Source organism: Bombus huntii, chromosome 1, assembly GCF_024542735.1.
Source record: "Bombus huntii isolate Logan2020A chromosome 1, iyBomHunt1.1, whole genome shotgun sequence".
NCBI classification, from domain to species: Eukaryota; Metazoa; Arthropoda; class Insecta; order Hymenoptera; family Apidae; genus Bombus; species Bombus huntii.
The window spans coordinates 10954561-10974200 of NC_066238.1; the positions used below are offsets into that span (position 1 = coordinate 10954561).

At 45.3% G+C, this 19640-nt stretch overlaps 1 protein-coding gene across 3 annotated transcripts in view; it reads right to left on the bottom strand.

The window, feature by feature from the left end:
* The window catches only part of LOC126868202 (discoidin domain-containing receptor 2-like), a 134489-nt gene extending 115102 nt beyond the window's left edge, over window positions 1–19387 (bottom strand). For all 3 annotated transcript variants that reach the window (XM_050623469.1, XM_050623461.1, XM_050623451.1), the window contains exon 1: window positions 18773–19387. The gene's annotated coding sequence lies outside the window, so the exon portion shown is untranslated. The remainder of the gene's footprint in view (window positions 1–18772) is intronic.
* Between the last annotated feature and the right edge of the window lie 253 nt (window positions 19388–19640).

Below are 19640 nucleotides of genomic sequence, written 5' to 3' on the forward strand. Positions count from 1 at the left end.
GCTTCACCGCGAGTCATGAATATCCGTGTCCTCGCCAATAAAATGTTTCGAATTCTTTCGATCTGACGACGACGTGACACGTCGTCCAGAACACCGAGGGTGGTCGTCGTCTTTTAATCGACTTCCGTGACATAAACTGTGCTCGCCACGTCCCTTTTACGCGAGCAAAGATCAAATTGCACACGAGTCGATCGCAACTTTCGTGCGGCATACGTAACTAGGACGCCTCCAGCTCGTTTTACGTATATACGAACGATCAAGCTGGGTTACGGAAGCAAGATGGGAACAGAATCGAAGGAGAGAAGAGGAAATTCATTCTATCGGGGCAGATGCAGTTGGACTAGACTGGTGGAAGCCGCGTGTACAAAGCTCCGAAATCCCCCACGGACTCGTCGATTTTGCGGGCCAGAGTCGACGTTAGATACGCTTCAGGGAGCATTAGGAGCCTCGAGAAACCGTCGAACGAGCATTTCTAAGCTGGAAGCCTCTCCCTGAGCTAATCGCGTACCTCCTGGTGCCCTCGTTACGCTTTAACGGCAATAATCTTCCTCGTATCTCGCGTTAGCTGCGTTCCTCTCTGACACGGACTGCGTAGTTCATGGAAGTAACGATCCAGAAATTCCGAGACGAGGAATCATCGACTCGAACTTCTGATCCTCGAACGAACACCCTTGATCGAGTATTGTTTGAGAAATCAATGGAGAACGTGTTATTTCCAACAGAACTTCGACGAGGAAGATCCGTTGACCGGGGTAAGCTGATTTCCACGCATCAATGGAAGCAACAGCGCGACTCTTAGGTTAAGGAACTATGATACCGTGATGCCCTGTGGTGCACGACGGTGCACGTTTTCTCCCTGTGAGAATCCGGCGGATCGAATCTACGCGAAATCCGTTCGATCACGAACCGCCTCCATCTCATCTCATGATTCGGCTGATCTCGCATAAACCGAGTCACGCGGATCGGTATCGCTCCGTAGAAGCCGTCGAACACGGCCTCCGCGCCTTCGCCTCCGCCACGCTCTAGCCATCTATCGAACCGTAGCACGACAAAGGGAGCACGCTGCGAATTAATAAGCCGGCTCCTCTTAAACGCGCCCAAAGAAATCCCCTATTTGATCCATGTCGAATGATCCCTGACAGCCCGTTCATAATGCGCTGCAGCTGAAACTAGAATTTAGTAGGGTCGCGTTTAAAAGGGCGTCTATTCCATTGTCGGTGATCTAGTTTTCCTGCCGTGGACTCGAGAGACACTGACTTTAGGCCCCCTCTTTAAGGCCCCTTTTCAATGGCCAGTAAGAAAAAAAAATACACTCGAAGAGAAAAAGAGAGAGCTAGGGAGAGAAGTTTGATTCCAGTTGGTCGATGCGAGCTCACGCTCGGTTGGTTTATTCGAAGAGACTGCGATTTGCGCCAGGCCTCGAGTGTTCCTCTCCATGGGACGTCCTATTATCGTGCTCTTCTCTTTATCCTCCACCTCGTCCCTCCTTTTCTTCTTTTTTTTTCGCGACTCCCCGCCTCGACTAAGTGGATTATCAGAGATATCCGTTTGATCTCTCGGCCGAGAGGGGCGACTCGGATAAACTTCCGAACGTCTCGCAAGCTCGTGCAGGTGCACCGGATAAGTCTCTTTCGTTTCGTGCGCGCGTGACAGTCGGAGACACCGTGACGAGGATGGTATTGAATTTTTCACGAACTTCTCTCTTCGTAGAGCGTCAAGGGATGGCGCCTGTTCGTTGTCATTTCAGGCACACCTACCCAGACTTTCAATTCTTTAGATCGAAATGAGCACGTCCCTCTACTCCAGAGCATCCACAGTTTGGCACAAAAATAAGTGAACAGATAGTGGAAATAAGTGTCAACGAGGCTTCGTTCAATACGACTGGTTTGTACAAAAATAAGTATACGTACACAATAAGTAAAATTCAAGTATATAACGCTTCGAGTAATGTTCGTAGTTCGATTAAACTTCATTGATAGTTACTTCAATTATTTGCCCACAATATCCACTAATTCTTGCCGCAGGCTGTGCACGATCATTCTGTTATCGAGAAAGTTAGAATCGCGAGACGTGCAATTTCATTCCATTACGCCACTCCCGCGTGAAATTTACTACGAAGAAGAGACCCTACTTATTTCTTCTCCGTTGACGCGATTGTTCCCTCTAATTACTCCGCCCTTTCTATTCTCCCGGTGTTCCAGCCACACGAGCGAGAACGTGGTATCGATTAAACTCGACTCCCTCTGCCTCTCTTTTTTCCGCTTTTAGACCGTGTGTCGGCGGTACACGTTGGTTCTTAGTCGAGTCGTTTTCGTCAGAACCACGGCTCCGTAGCCGCAACGTCGACAACGATTTTCAACTACTTATACCAGTAGCCACGTAGGAAAAGAAGCTGTTGGATTGTTGCGAGGCTCGCGTCTACAGACGAGAACGATGACTTCCTCCATGAGGGGTTTCGATTCAATGGGGTCGCGATGATCCGACAATGGAGCCGAGTTTGGACGAGGGAAAGAACTTCCATAAGGGGTTTTCTGGAGGGATCTCCGAGCGAAATAACGAGTCACGCTCGCCCGGTAGCACGATCCACCGGTGCTGGCGAAAAAGAGAAGGGGGTGAGGCGGATTCAGGGAGGGCAGCGTCCAGAGGTGAAAAGAAAGAAAAGGGAAGTGGAAAAACGAGGAGACGTGTGACAATCTTATTGTCGTTTCTGTATCCGCAGAAAAGTCGTTTCTCCGCTGGCGCATCCAACAATGAGAGGACCGAACCTTCTCTTTCACCCTATACCCTTCTTCTTCGCTGCCACTTTCGTCTCGTCTATTTTTCTATCTCTTCTGTGTACGTGTGTGTGTATGTGTGTTCGACTCGACCAGCCCGTCCGTCAGAGTCCCTCGACGCGCAAAAAGCAGTTAAAGCGATTAAAGTCCCCGAAAGCTCGGCGAGAGGCGAAGCGCGATAGAAAGCCTTGCGAGTTCTTTGCCTGGTGCTCTTCCCCCTTTTTCTACCTCCTGCCCTCTGCCTCCATCTTCACCGCCTGGGACCGAGAACAGGAGCCAGGAGGAGGGACGTTGGGGGCTGGGATATTGCGACTCGTGCTGGAATTGCCCCGGGCAATTGCACCGGAATCTAACTTCCATTCGAACTTATTATTTGAACAGGGGTAGCGGACCGGCATGGCACTCGGATGGCTTAACGCTCCTCCGCTTCCGGTTCACCCTTCCCTTACCTCTAATCCACCATCCACTCTTTTTCTCGTCTTACGATCGATGTCAGACGCGATCGATAGACCGTGAAATGCTTCTATATCGGTACCAAGCGAATGGAGATTCGAATATTACACACTTGGAAATTTTTGGCTCGATAACCAATTTAGACGTCTCTACATATTCGCTGTCTTAAAGTACAGAACCAGAAACAATTGTGTAATTAAGATAGAAATTGGCATTTGAATAGATTGACTTTATTTATTATCATTGATTGAAATAAGTCTCGTAATAAATGAATAAGTCTTGCATGAATAATCTGCATAATAGCATGCATAAGTTTGATAGTAAAATGTCAGCGGTGGCTAATGTGTTTGGAATAGTAGGTTTCTGATTTTTGTTTAGATTTAGTATTCTATTTGGTTCCTATGTGGTTATCCTGAACTTTCAAAGACGAGTATAGGAGACGATGTAGTTTACGAATAGCAATAGAAAGGAATCTGTTTCGAGTTTCACGATGGGGTGCTAAGGATCTAGGTCTGACATCAACGCGGTAGGTCGTAAGAGTGCTTGACAAGACACAGAGGTTCCTCCCGTATTTATACGGTCTTAAGGAGCGTGTAAGCCTAAGCACCCATTCACTACGATCTGTCCTACTACAACACTAGTACTACGTGGATATCATAAAGCTTCCGATCTTTACCTTTTGTAAGATCTAAAAGGAATCTACTTTGAAATTTTTCAAACTCAGTTTACTCTCATAATAGGTTCTTTAAGTAGTCCGCAGATTAATCTCCAGTATAACACGTGGGTTTAATGTTATATATAACGCAGTATAAATATTTATTCCCTGTAAATACGCGTATTTTTCATATTCGATACGAGAAATGCAGTGGACGTTGACGATAAAGAGATAATTATGTTCTAAACAATTTTGATGTTTCTCATTTTATTACGCTGTCGAACAGATAGATCGATAAAGTCACTCGAGCAACTAATTCTCTAATCATCTTGTAACCAACTATTAACACATTTTCGCCCCTATCATTAACTCGATACATCGACGGCCGTGTCCCGGCTGATCCAACGAAACCGCCCGACGAAATCTCGATGAAGTCACGGCAACGAAGCATATGATCAAGGTCGTGAGCTAATAATCCCGTGGCCAACCCGATCGTGAAAGGCAAACCGAGCAAGGGTCAAGGATTAAATCTCGCGTCGCGCGCCTCACAGCGAAATCTCCGAACCGGAAGAGCAATTACTACTGATTGACCTGTTCGCGTGGTGCTCGCCAGCCGAACCGTGTAACGGGATTAATAAAGGCCTCGAACGTTTACGATGTGGCCGCAAGGGCAAGGGGAAGGAAGCTCCTCTCGGAAACGTAGAGGGGAAGCGAAGGCACGTGCTTTCCAAGTTATCCCGAGTTTCACGCTAGTGAACGACCGCTTTCTCGATTTTTAACCGGCGCTAATTGCTCGAGCAACAACACGCGCCACGGTAAATTAAGAAGCGAACGCGCGGTTAATCGAGAACACGCTTTTGTCGACTAATGCACTTGAGCTTAGCGGCGGCTAATTGGCCGCGGGACACAATACCCTTCGTCTCGACTCTCGTGCGCAAGTGGGAAACGAGCTGCGGTTTCAACGAACGTTCGTGTCGGTTAATAGCGTAAACACGTGATCGAAACGAATCGATGGAACATCAGCCGCGTGTTTCAGCATACTGCGAGATGTTTGACTGCGATAAAATGAAATCGAATTTTTTTACGTTAATGCACGAAGGTTCGAACGAAACGGAAGGAACGAACGCACAAAGGATACGCTTATCCATCGACGATCGAACGATATCTGGCTGGTAAGCGAAACGTCGATCTATATAATCACCGGACGCGGAAACTCCTTTTTCTTTTTCTTCTTCTACCTCTTCTATTTTTTCCCCTGCTTCACCCCCCCCCCCTTCTCTTGCTCGATTCTCCCCCGTGCTTTCGTTAGGTTCCTTTTTAATCGCTGTCGCAGCTCGCTCGCAGAACGACGCGGTAATTGGACTGGATCGTAGTCACAAAGTCGATAACCCGGCGTAATTGAATCCGTAAGCAGACTGTCGATCAACGGAGTCCCCGAGAAAGCGGCCCCAGTTCGGCTCGATGAATGAGAATGCCGGTTCGGTTTTGCAACTGGCAGCAAAGGAAGAGATGAAAAGTTCGCCTAGGAGTAGCTGTTCCTGTTCACGGGATCGGCCGTTCGTCGTGATTTTTCGTTTAATCGCTCGGCTGCGTCGCCCCGGAAATTTCCTACCGTATGACGTGTAACAACGAGGGGCGTGAGTGCAGGAAGAACACACGCGGAAAGGGGATCTAGCCCACGTGATCTCGCTCCGAGATAAAATTGTGCTGCACAAAAGGGAACCAGCTTTTATGCGACCGCGCTTGCAAACATCGAAAAGATACATCGTCTTCATTTTCCGGAACAAATGCGGTCCGCGTTCTCGTTTCGATGTGCACCCTTCGCCCGTTGTTCTATCGAACGTAACCGGTGTATATATATTTATATACATAACCTTTTTGTTTTGTTTTGTTTTTTTGGCATTTTTATCGTCGACTTTCCGCCTCGCCAGAGTCGCTTTTCCGTGGAATTTAACGCGAGCGTTCGCCGGAATACCTCACGCTTCGCTGCTCGACTCTTGCGGAATGAACTTGGAATTCGCGAATACGTCCGGTGCTCGTAAATAATACGGCCCCTAAGCCTTTGCTAAGTTTTTCACCGCTACTCCGCGTAATTGTTCCCTATTTCATGAAATTCTAAATCGAATGGCCAAAAGTTGCGCGCATAGTGGTGGTTGTTTGAGTTGTTGATAGGCTGGACGCTGTTTGGAAATTGACGAATCCCTTATCTAAGGCTTAGGTAAACCTAAAATACAGATAGAAAACAGAATGTCGACTTATCAGGAGGTTCTATTCAATATCTTGTTCAATACGTCCTATTTCGAAGAAGACTAAATTACCATGTTAAAACCACGAATGGACAAATTTTTACTTGCCCGTTAAGAGAGAAATCTAAATGTCTTCTGTTATATTTTTAAATTTTAATTGTGAATATGAAATACATAACAAAGGTATTACAATAGTGTTTCTATTCTATGCTTAAATCATAATCTCCAGGATTATCATACACATTATTCTATGTTGAATAGTGCATTTCGCAATTTTGGCATAAAAGGACCGACGTTTCACTAAATATCATATATCTCCCCTAAAATCTTCAACATCCCCCCAAACCCGTTACGATTTGCCCGAATTGTAGAATAGCAGAACCTCGTGAAATAAATACATTCAAAACCCCCCATATCCCGGATCAAAAAATCATTCCAGTCAAATAGCGTACCGGTCACCGTACGAGCTGGCGTAAGTCCGCCCCTCGATTCGTATAATCCGGACCGTGTCATGCCGGAAATTTCTCTCCATATGACGCATAATGTGGGACATACGGTCTGGAGAGGGATCGAACGCCGGGCTTTGTGGTCGCTGTGGAGCGAGATAAAACTGCCTCATGATACAACGATTCCACCGCGACAACCTTCGTGCATCGGAGAGAGAATTTCTCTGCGGCGTGCAAAGGGGTCGAAGAGGGCGAGAGAGGAAGAACGGTAGCTAGCGGTGTCTCGATTCCTCTTTCCCTTTCACGATTCTTCTGGCCGCCTCCCTCGCTGGTGAGCACAGTAGAGACGAAATGAAAACGTTCGCCCGAACAGAATAATTCATTGTCCTGCTGAAACCGGCAGTGCTTCACGCTTGTTTGGGGAGTGGATTCATCTGGTTCGAGGCAGCAGCAGCAGCAGCAACAGCGCTCCTCCACGGAGAAGAGACGGGCCGAAGCGCGTCCGGATAATTCAGCCGTAGCTGCGTCTACCGTTTGTTTTGAATTCTTAAAGCGCAGCGCCATGACAGCCTTCATTGTTCCACCTTCGTCCCCGTCGCGATCGTCGTCGGTATACGAGCGATTGTGGCGCACATTCTCTCCGGAAACCGAGACGAAATTGATTCCGTGCATCGCGAACAGTCGCGTGCTCGCGGCTATTCAACGGCCACGACTCCAGAAACTAGAAGTAGGATCGCGATTGTTTCATAGGAAACGATGTAGATATCCTTTTTGAGTGCGACGTTGGGGGATTTCTTCGAAGGGAGACCTCGTCGACAACGTACACTGGAAACGTATACTCGAATCGATACAAGAAACGAGTTGGTTGTACGTATTTACGGTAGGTCGATCAAACTCGTACGATTGGCAGTAGCGTAGGTGAGAAAGAGTCGAAGAGAGAAAGCAGGACGTGTGGGCTGCGAGTGTATACGTACAGCCACGGGAAAAGTAGACAATGAACGTGGAGTAGGGTAAAAGGGAATATGAGAGTGAAATGGAATACGAAATGAAGGGAGGCTTCTTGTGTCCATGTCGTGTTGTCCGTCAAGGTGGTGGTTGCCACCTCGTTCCCACTCTACGGGCTACGGCCTACCTCTGGTCATATATACCTTCCTTTTCGTTTCATCTACACCACACACGACTCACCCTCCTGTCTTCCCTCCCACCGCACACCCTCGACCACCTCTCGACCCACCACGGCACGCGTTGTATGTCCGGTCCCGGGTCCCTTTACTTTCACGTTTTTGTATGCGGGGTGAGCAGCCCCGCCGCACAGTGGCCAGTGCTCGAAAGGGAGAAGACGAGAGAAGCAGAGAAAGCTGAAAGAGGGAGAGGATCGTGTGGCCAGGCGAGCGGGTCCAGGGGCGAGAGTGAAATCCTCAAAAGGCACAAAGGACGCCCGCATGCATTAAAGGGTAACAATTCCTTCACGACAGAGGCCGATTCTACGTGGTCTGACGTTTGGAAATTCGTCTGCCTGTTGGCCACGCGACCCATCGACTTTTTTTCCAACCGTTTCTTCTCCTTTTTCATGCTGCTTTTTCCTCCTTCCTTTTTTAAAGCTTCCCTCATACGGATAACGTTCATTTTATCCAACGGTAGGACGGCGCATATAGGTGTGCGAACAGACGGACCTGCATGCTAATTTCACGCTAGACCTGGTCCCTTTGTCCTTCCCTTGCCCGAGAATGACGAATTATGGCACTTGGGGAACGTGAAAATGGAGAAGAACGTATGCGCCTCTGTGCCTCGGTGGATATCTCGTTAGGAGAGATTCTGCTTGCGGCTGCCACGAATCTCAGACGCACACACAAGGTTTTTAGATGTATATACCGATTACCGGGTTTTTCTACCTCCTTCTACGGTTCCTCAGTAAAATAACAAAAGTCTGTTGCTGCCAAGGCAGGGAACGTAGAACGAAAGATTTCGACGTTAAGAAGCCAAGTTATTTAAAATCTCCAATAGAACATAATTCTCAAAGAACCGGCTTTGAAAAATGACTTAGTTTTGATCTATCTTTTGTTGCTAAAAAAAGTTACTTCTTTAAAATACGAGGATGTTATACGATCTTAACGAAGTTATTACGCCTGTTAATTTATGCAGAGGCAAGATCGTTCAATTTTAAAAGAACAAAGCTTTGCTAGTTAACAGGACGAGTATGTCATTAGAATGCAAAATACGTAGGAGCCCAATTTTTTAGTAATCGGTGCAAAAAATCGTGCAAATGTTCAAATCTACTTTTTTCGAAAAAGAACACATATCTTTTTAGCATCTTATTTAAAAATGTTGAGGTTGACTGATTGAAGAACGAGTTAATGAATTTGTAATAGAAAAGTATATTGAAATAATTAAAGGTATAAGCTTATACTAATTCAGATCCTTACTCTCTTAGTGTTACTAGACAATGGAATGATATGGTGTACTTTCATATATTTATAGCAAAAAGACATTACCAAAAAAGTTAAGCTCATAGCTTTGGTTAGAGGCTACAGGGAACATAAATAGAAGTCTGTTTATTAGTTCCTTTGTTCCTAGACCTTGCAACCCAAAACATAATGTATATTCAAGGATACAATAATATGCACCGCTCCTTATTTAGAATATTTCTGCGTAATAGCAGTCTGCAGGTCACGAATAAACATAAATAAAGATGTAAAGTTTTTCTTGAAGTAGTTATTTCAACAAAAGAAAATATCCTTTTTATAGAATATAAAAATAACTTGTGGATGACTGTCTATTCTATATAATTTTACAGACTGAGATTTCCCATAAGTCCGTAAACATCCTCAGATGTTGCTTATCAGTAAGAACCAGTAGCATTTCGTTCAACTAATTATTTCTGTCGCCAACACCAGTTTGACGGGCAATTAATGACGTCCTTGGGATCCCTAGCGGTTCACTGTGCGGATCCTTAACCACGCATATCTTCGAATCCTCACGAGAAATCGATGTTCGAGCTTAAGCTCACGCACGATCGTACCAGGGAATTGATTGCAGCTTATGGATAACGTTTAGAGGCTGTATCTGCGTGAAGATGACCGGCCCTATAAAGTCACCACACCGGAAATTATAACTCGGATGCCGCGGCGGGCCGCGTAAAACGCCCCCTTTTACGAAATAATTTACCAGCCTGACTCGTTAGCGGGGCATTCAAAGTGAGACGCAAAGGAAGAGCCTTGTTAGCCACGCGTATGCTCGCCCTCGTCTTCGTTTTCTCTCTCTTTATATTTCTCCCCCTCTTCACCATTCAGTCGTTCCTCCAGGCGATCCACGATTTTTCGGTGAAACCGCGACCGATCTCCCCCATCCTTTCACAACGTCTAATTGATGCGTCGCGATTTACATAAAGTGTCGGTCGAGCCAGCCAGCTGTTGACACCTTGGAAAAATTTTAATGTTCTCCTACCAATATATTCGTTGATAAAGTGGGCAATATGTTCGCAGTTTTACTTCTGGCTAACGGAGAAATATCATTCGACTTTTGGAACCCTCCGGTGAGCCGCTGGCGGGCCTTTGCGTTTAAAACGGGGGAATATGGATCGTATGATACAGAGATAACTTTATTTCGTATGGCTTGCATAGGTGGTGGCGAGATACGGCCTCGTAAAAATTCGCGCGCGCGGTTAATACGAATAATTATTGCACCAGACTGTTGCTTCGGGGCAGTGTGATTCTTGAAACTCTGCAGAGGAATTATTAAGGTTATGCTACAGTTTCAGAAATGAAATTCAAAATCTGGTAAAAATATTCTTGCTTAATTCTTAGCATATCACGATGAGATCATTAACACCTAATAAATAATATTTGTAGAGAAGAAAATGTATGATTTTCGATAGACATTTCAAGAACGCGATAATAGAAATTAATACAGTAATAGCAAGAACCCGGAAGTCTTGTAAGAACTTCTTTTCGTAAACAACGTCGATCCACTTTGATATGCTAAAGACTAAGATTTCGTTTAACTTTCGTTTCTTTATTATTTATTTATATTTATTCGTAAGAGCCAAAACCATCGTAATTGAAATTGATTCAGCTCCATTAATTTTTTAATTACACGATTACAGATGCTTCTGATTGACAGATTAAACATTGTTTCAACAAATTCTACTTTTCTTTCTCAGAAAAGGATTCCTGAAAGGACTGTTCTTACTGAAAGGATTATAAAAATCCACGAACGGGTAAAACTACCCTCGATCGTTGAAAACAGGGGTGGTTTAATCGCGGCCAGGCAGATACATTGCTATTCCGTGATCGTTTGAAATTTTACAGGGCAACCCGTAACGCATTGGAGCACGGGTGGCGGCTCTAACTTCGAAGTGGCAGCTTGGCTAAAAGCTTTCCGCAATTTTCGAAACGATTATGATTTCACGAATGGTAATGAGGTCAGGACCGAACGCATTACCACGGCCAACCTCCCTGGCTATTCCAGCTTCGGAGTCACGACAGTTTAATTAATTTATTGACCGGACTTTTCTCGTTATGGGACAAGTCCGTCGCGCGACGGACTCCGACTGTTTAGCAAACACGAAAGCGCACGTTCTCAAGTAATTACCCGGTACCGCGTGATTTACGGTTATGCTGCCGCGTCAGTCCGCGTATGCGTTTCTCAAACATCTCACGATCATGCTCTCGAACGTGGAAAATGGATATCCAACAGCGACGAACCTTCTCCGTGCCAAAGGGAAAGGAGTTGAAACGTTGAAACGTTTCATTTCTGACAGATGATTCTCGTTCACGATTGGTCGTCGCGATTAAAGTGCAATTTGCAACAGAAATAGTTAGTAATAACCCTATCGAACCCTAGGGCTGCACGCGGAGAGAGAGAAGAAAGGAGATGATTTAGTGCTGTCGTAAAGTTGGTACAAAGGAAACATCGAACCACGCCTGTAAAGTAACCCTGACTTTTACGCGATTCAAGGATGTAAAGCGACCAAATGAAAAGAATTTAATGGAAGAAAAAAGCTGGGGCATTCTGCTTCTTCGTTTAATCACCTGTAACACCTGTTCTTACTCCCGTCGGAAATATATGGCTCGTGAAAGCCGTTCGTCCAGTTTGTTCAATGAAATCGTTGAAACGAGGCCGGAGGGGGAGATTCTGGTGGGGAAATGTAATGGCGAAATTGTTCTTTGATCTTTTCATGATGCATAAATTAAAAATTAGAATTTTTACCATCGTCTACACGGGCAAATCAAAGTTATAAAAAGTTTTACTATTTCTTAATATTCATTGCCTCTTCTACTTACTAACCAAAACCTTTGACCAATTCTCTCTTAAATAAACTCATTCGCATTAAAATTCACGAGCCAAATGTTCCGCAGGAATAAGCACAGCCATATCCTCTGCATTCATCACTGATCAAGGTCAATTTTCCTGGTCGGTTCACCTTCAGTGAGATTCGGGTCAGCGTCGAAGCACCATGCCAAGATCCAGCCTTAACTCTTGGCCCCGTCTATTTCGCCAATAATCGAATTCTGGCTTATAGAACGCGATATACATTCCCGTCTCATGCATCTTGCCACACATTCGCTGCTTCGACGACGCGTCTCAGTCGTTCGTTTCTCGCGGGTCATTCGAGTCGAGATGGATTTCAATTCCCCTTCTTTCATTTCTCGCTTTTACAAACGATAGAAGAAGAAGAAGAAGAAGAAAACGCGAGAGGAAGGAATCGAACCGAGAGAGAATTGAAAGATGAAAGGAGATGGGGTGGCAGGGTGTCGCGGATAAACGATCTAGATAGCGGACTTTATGGTTCCGCGGGATTACCGGGGTTCGTTGCATAAATTTCACCGACGGATATAATGTAAAGCTAATACGCTGGTTATTCCAGCTGAGGCGGTGGGGGATATTCGTAACGCTTGTGCGGGGTTGGCGAACGTCGAGGGACAAGGAGAAGAAAAGAACGAAAGGGAAAGGGAAAGGAACGGGCGGAGACAGCGCGAGGACGAGCGACTTCGGAGAACGCCTGGGAATAGTAAATTTTCGTTACAACGCGGCATCGTTATTAGCATACAAGTATTTAGAATGAATTATTGGCCGGTTCGCTTATCCCCATGGGTGGATATATTCGGTACAACCTCGACTCCACTCTCTCTTTCTCTCTCTCTGCCTCTCTCCAACGTCAGGTGTATCCCACAGGAGGCAGCATTATATCTTGCATATTTTATCCCGCACCGTTGGTCCCTCTTCTTGCAACACGCTTTTCTTCAAGGAACGCAACAACGGAAGGTAGGCTGCTGCAGGTCAGGAAGAAAGGGATCAACTGTACTATCATTTAAAATTGAAGATGGCGGTGCACGGTGAACTATTTGAACTTTCTTTGCTTCCTGTGCCTTTGTACGTGGTTTGTTTCGAAAGTAATAGGATTACTTTATATCTAATATCGATATTTGGTTTGTGAACCTTTTTATATTTATGTATTTCGCTTACATTTTATATTTCCTAATCGATTTGATTAATATTTCATCGTGATTTTATATTCTTTTTCGATAAAAATGATCTGCTATCGAATCTTTAGCTACAGAGGAATTATCCTCGTACGTGACAAAGAGAGATCCTCAATCTTATACCATTGAAGAACAAGTTTTTTAAAATGAAGACTGCTAACTAGGAGAATTCAGGAGATAATAAATAAGTTCTCATTCGCCTAACTCTTTTAAAACCATCATTTTTATTCTCCAGAATGTAACCTAAAAATATTTTAATAAATAGAGTCGCATTATTTTTTAGACAGACCAAGCATACACCATAGAACACTGTCTTCGATCTTCTTCCTTCTTATCTCATCACATTATCTTTTGTGAGTTGTTAGGTCTAAGCTAAGCTATTCGGATTTACGATCGGCTCAGCTGGATCAAAGAATCGATTGCTTATAGCTGTGGAAGGAGTCGTTGCTGTACATCCAGGACCCTGATTAAGCGTGTAGGTCGCCGGGTACTGGCCTTGACAAACGATCGACTAGCAGAAATCGCCGCTAATTGTCATGCTCGCGAGTGGCAACCCTTTTCCCCGCGATATTCGACGAGTAAACCGCATTTGCGGTCAACCCCTCGGTCCTGGCATTCTTACTTTATTAAGCGAGAGTTATGCCCCCGGGTCTCGTTCGCGATCTCTTGATGTCGGACTGGGGGCCATAATCGAGTCTCATTCAGAAAGCTCTAACGAAGGGAATAAAAAATCGGACGTCTCACTCGTTTCACTTAGAGATTGATTTCTGTGTACATTGATAAATAAAGTGTAGAGAAGTGTAGGTACGTAACAACAATTTTTCTAAGACTACATTTTCGATGCTACTTTTTTAAAACATAAAAGAAGAAGCGAAACTAAAATATTATAGAGACAGCTTCGTTTTTGCAACACAAATAATTTTCATATACATTGCTCGAAATAATTAAAGCACTTTTTTCCGTGTCCATTCTTCTGCACTTTGATTTTAATATCCATCCTTACATCTGTACATTGTTCTTCAATAATTATCTAAAATCGTGCTTTTGTCACACGATCATAGACTTCAGGTTCAGCTGTGCTCTGAAGAGCTGAGCTCTGAAGAAATGTTTGCGAAACGTCGGGACAAAGCGCAACGTACAAATAAAAGCAGGATTGAAATCCGAAGAACCTCGAATACACCTGATCGTCGTGAAAGTTTAAAATCTAAGATCATCTTAAAGTCGATCCTTATCATAGTATTACGCTATTAGTTATTAGCTACTAAATTACAGCGAAGTATCTAAATCCTCGACAAACACGCGAAACCTTCGTTGGACGCACGAGCAATTTAAGACCACGGACCACCGAGCTGATCTCTCCCATCAATTTTCAATTTCGTTCGGTGCTGACACGCATCGCGTCCGATCCTCTCCATCCTCGTTCTCCATCCACGTTTTCGCTCGCTTTTCCGCGTCTCTTCGCTCCATGGCAAATCAACTGCCGCCGCAGCACGATGCAATTAGAAAGCCATTATAATCCGCGGAGCGTGTGTGCGCGCTGCCGTCGCGCAATGAACGCGCGGACAGGGGCCGAATTCCCGTGGAGTTTCTACACACCTTCTGTCGGGGCTAGATGGATGTCCGGCAATCAGGTGCACAGACCCCCAACTGCCTTTGAATTCGTCCGCGCGGCAGCTGCCTGATATATTCTCGTTGACGCGGGACCATCATCGTGGCCACGGGCCGCCCGCTGCTTCGTTTTCGTGTTTCAACGTCGAAACGCGGCTGGGAAAGGAGCCGAGAGATTCGACCACGCGTCACTGGACCGTACATTTTTTCGGAAATTGACCGTGAACGATTTACGCCTAGCGTAGCTAGTGACGCGTGCGAGATACCGACACCCCGTCGAGAAGCTACTCTTCTCGTCCCTTGACAACTTCGCGCCCCTGTGTCAGAAGTTGCAGAATTTTTCGAAAGTGTACGTGCTGTTAGTCCCTGTTAGGGCGTCGAGAGGAAGGGGTTGTTTCTTTCATTGGTAAAGTGAACGAAGAGAAAGTCTCAAGCAGGGACGACCATAGTTGATGTGTGAATTTATTGCGTCTTTATTTACTGTTAAATTGCGATTTTTATGCATCTATGAGGAAATCGAATGTGCATAACTGTACAGGAAGTACGCAAAAGTACGTATGATGTATGTAAAGAGATACTGATTGTAATTTTTAATATGTTAAACAAATGTTTAGAATCTGTTTCTTTGGATGTATTGTCTCCTATCGTACAAATTGTTGTTATTGTTTGAAAGAGTTATATCTAACAGTGTAACGAATCTCAAACACATGATCGATAGAGTGTAATTCAAGATATATGCGTTCCAACAGAGATCGAATATCTTTGATCGGTTCTAACTGTCATATTAAATACAATCACTAATAGGTGACTTTATGTGCTCAACAATGTTACGAAATCATAATGATCTTTATAAAAATCAGTAGTGAATACTTGATGTACCAGCATATCATTCATAAAAATCAGTATCAAAGATTGAATTAATTCAACGATTCGTAAATGAAACTAATTAACGGATAACTAAATGTAATCATAGTAAAATAAACGTACAGGGTGCTTATTACGAGTGTCGAATGAACCGAGTAGCAACTAAAAGTCCGAATAAATCGACCGGATGACACGCGTATATCTGCCAAGCGTTGCAAGAAATCGAACACACAGAGGACTCGCAAACATACACACCAGTCTTCCTGTAAGACGCGGAAGATTTACACGGCCAATTGTTGGCCCGCTTGTCATTTCGAGCGTCGAGGAAGGAAATGTAGCCGAAAGAAGTTATGGCGTCCAGACGTCTCGAGGGTGGTTCTAGCCGGTAGCGAAGGAACGCGAGATTTTTCGGAAATTGACCGTAAACGACCGGGTCAATTTACGCTCTCCGAGGAAAGTGACGGCTCGGTTCTCTTCAATCGATTCCGGGGATCTACGCCGCCCTTAAAGGGTGGTGGAAAAATGGGAATTTAAACGACCTCTGCCACGCGAAGCTTTCTAGAATCTTAATTGGAGCCGAAGACAAAGGAGTGGCTGGCACAAAGAGTTAAATCGCGCTCTTTCTGCAGCGACGTCGAAGGAGAAAAAAGACGTTTCAGAAATATTCCACGTTTTAAATCATCGGATCGATTTAAAAAATAAACGAACGTTGTTCAACAACGTTGACGAAATGTCGGTGGCTTTGCGAGTCGATTCGCGATTGTTAAACGTCGGGCAACTTTCGAAATCGTTGAAAATTCATGAGCGTCGGATACGCGCGGTCGAACGCGAATTTCATCGAGCCACGGTAAATTCGCCGGCTACGAGTCAACGATCATTTCCAAGGAGTTAATATTCAAAATGAACATTAACAGGGGGGTCCAGGGCTACCGTTAATCTTCGATGGCATGTGGGACCACTCACGGTGCGCCGCAGGTCGCTTTATCGCGTACGCGTTAATTATGCAAATGAATAATTAGCATTTCGATTATTTCGACGACGCCACCCACGCTAGCCGTCTGGAATCTCGACGATTCGACCGTAAGCAAATTCATTGGCTACTCTTCGATGAAGGGTTGCGCTCCTTAGTTTCCTCGCGTGCTTTTGCTTGGAACTTGCAACTCAAATACGATTTAACTGAAACGAGCATACGCTCGTAAAAATTTTATCGAAGTTTTCAGCAGAAGTTCGATAAGTATGATAAATCTCGACGCGCGAAATCTTTGTTCGCTTGTCTTTCGATTGGTCGGTCGTTAAACAAGAATTCTTCGTACGAACGAAGCTTGTAATATCATCCTTTCACGATGAAGGTGTCATAACACGAAGGGAGAGACCGAACACGTATGATGTCAAAAATGACAAAAGGTTAAATCAGATATTGTCGAATCGGAAGAGTATAATGGCAGAATTTACGAGGAACAATCGATTGGCTATAGGAATTTCATCGTGACATGGGGACACCTGCAGCAGGTACCTGGGAATATTAAACATTGGTTCGAATTTGCCAGTGGAGAGAAGGGTTCCACGAATCAATGTCGATTGATCAATGGAAAGCGAATCGACTCGACTGCAGAAATAAACTGTTAGTCTTATGAATATATTCATACCGAGTTCATCAATATTCAAAACCTACTTTCCTACGCTTAAATCCAACTGAAATCGGATGTGACCGGCTCCCAGACGCTCGTACCCTGTCACGAGAACGAACGATTCATGGTTTCTCATCGTAAATCTTTACGATCTTTGGATTCGTGTCTTCCTTCTCGCGACGGCCACGAAAGATGAGATCCTGAAATCTATCAATTTCAATAACCTGACGCTGGTACTACATATTTCATCTTCTGACACATCCGCGATTTTCCCAGATTTCTCTGTATGCCTTAAATTCGAATTTCAGCGAAGAAACGAGATAGATTCGATTCGATTAGATCCATTCTGTCGGATCGTTCTACGCTACATTCACGCGTTCGTCGAAGGAATACTCAACGAGCGATCGTTCAATCGGATCGCGAATTCGGTTCCTTTGGACCATCTCCAATTCTCTGGCTCGTGACCCTTTCTCTTTCGTCTATCATTGCCTGTTGCGTCATTTTGCCAACTCCGAGGCCGGAACGTGAGGAGTATTCCGAGAAACCGTGGAAAGAAAGCATCGTTCGAGAGGCAGGCCACGTCTCGATCCGGGAGATTTACAGAGGTACCAGCAAATAGATCAGCTCGCTAATGGATGGTCGCTCCTTCTCGATATTACCTTTTTGCCCCCTCGAGCTCCGGGCAGGAAATTAGCAAGTCTTAAGAGATCCCTCCGTGTTAATCGTCGGGCTGATTTCTGCGGCGTCGCTCTCGGACAATTTGCCACGACGAAAATTTCATTTGTCCCGTTCCCTTTTGCGTGCCAACCGATCCAGTCGACCCCTTCGAGGGTCTCTTCTCGCTAATCCACCTTATTTCGTCTCGTCTCTATCATCTTTCACCGCTTCTATCCCTTTTCAACTTGCTCTCGAGAGTTTCCTCATTGGAGAACTTCGGGGACTCGAGCCGGGATAACATCGATTAATCCCGGCTCGTTCGGCCGAAAACCGTGAAAAACGTCACTCGACTCGGGACCAGACGCGATGCCATGCAAGCTCGACTGACGTTGAATGAAGAACGAAATCAGATTTCAGCCGGCGGCCGTCGGCTTTCTAACAATAAGTCGGATTAAGGGTGGCTCGCCCTGGCGAACGCGGAACTCAGCCGAACAATGATACACTCTATGATCGAGATTATGTACTCTTTCCTTTCTTTTTCGAGAGCCTTCTCCTCTTTTTGTATACTGGCGTTAAGAAGATTCTTTCGATCGGAAGAACACGCTTTGGTGTTACAGGATTTGAAGGAACGAGACGAATTATCCTATGAAGACCGAGGAATAAAGAAGTCAATGTCTCATATGATATATCGTCGATATCGTTTCTTCTTTTTCTCCCTTTTTTTTCAGTAATAGAAAGGGTGAAACGGGGATAAAATTTTCAGGTAATTTAACGTGATCGTTTTATCGATCAATACGTTTTATCGGTCATATACTCGTGTCACATCGCACAATGAAAACTGTGGCTCGTCGTATCCGCGATCCGGCGCTCCGTTCACGTGGCGTATCCGCGTAACGTCAATCCGATAGCCGCGCGCGTCGCGAACCAAACGTTAAAGTAGGACATAACAAATAGCTCACCTTATCTACAATACCGCGTACTGCACGGACGTTGATCAGGCATAGAACGCGCACACACCAAACAGCACGTAAGAAATCATCGATCACAGCCCTGATCTTCTCTTCCCGCCTTTTCTTCTCTTACTCTGCTTCAAATACAGAATACCTCACTTGCTTTCTCTCGTCGCACCTTGCAATACACGTTGCAATTACAAAAACGCACTATTACAAGGTCTACCGAACTAGTCACGTAAAATATATCCTCCGCCCCCCTCAAAGAAAGGTAAAAACCAAAGTCAAAGAACTAAAGAAGAAAACTAAAACGAAACAATCTGATGTAAATAAGCACACGCGACTAATCTCCAGTCACCAAACTGAATCACTGACTATCTCCCTGCTCGTAACAGTGTCCGTCGCGACGATGGGTCCGGAGCAAGGTCCCCATTGAATAGCAGACACGTTTCGCGAGCCGTACGATCAAACGAAACAACGCACCAAGCAACAACCGTACCGTCACGGCGCCACGGCACTAACTGACAAGCTGACGAGAACCTCCAGTTGCTCGAAGGAGTGAAGCGGCTGGGGCGACCGAACCGGAGGGGTAAGGGGACCCAGTTACCAGAGGCTTTCTCGCTCCGGCTAGAGGAACGTTCGGTTTGCTCGCGTTCAATCTCGCCGCGTCTCTCTTGCTCGCGTTCTATCGCCACCTAGTGGCGGTCTCGCAAACTCGTTCACGGGTACGGGCATCCACCTCCCCTTGACGAACACCAAGGCAATCCGGTGGGGGGTGAAACGAGCACGTGGGGGCAGCTAAAGAGGGAGGTCCGTGGCGCGTGAGCGTAGTGGGGGCCAGAGGCAAGGCCGGCTTGGGGGTGAGGTTGCAAAATAT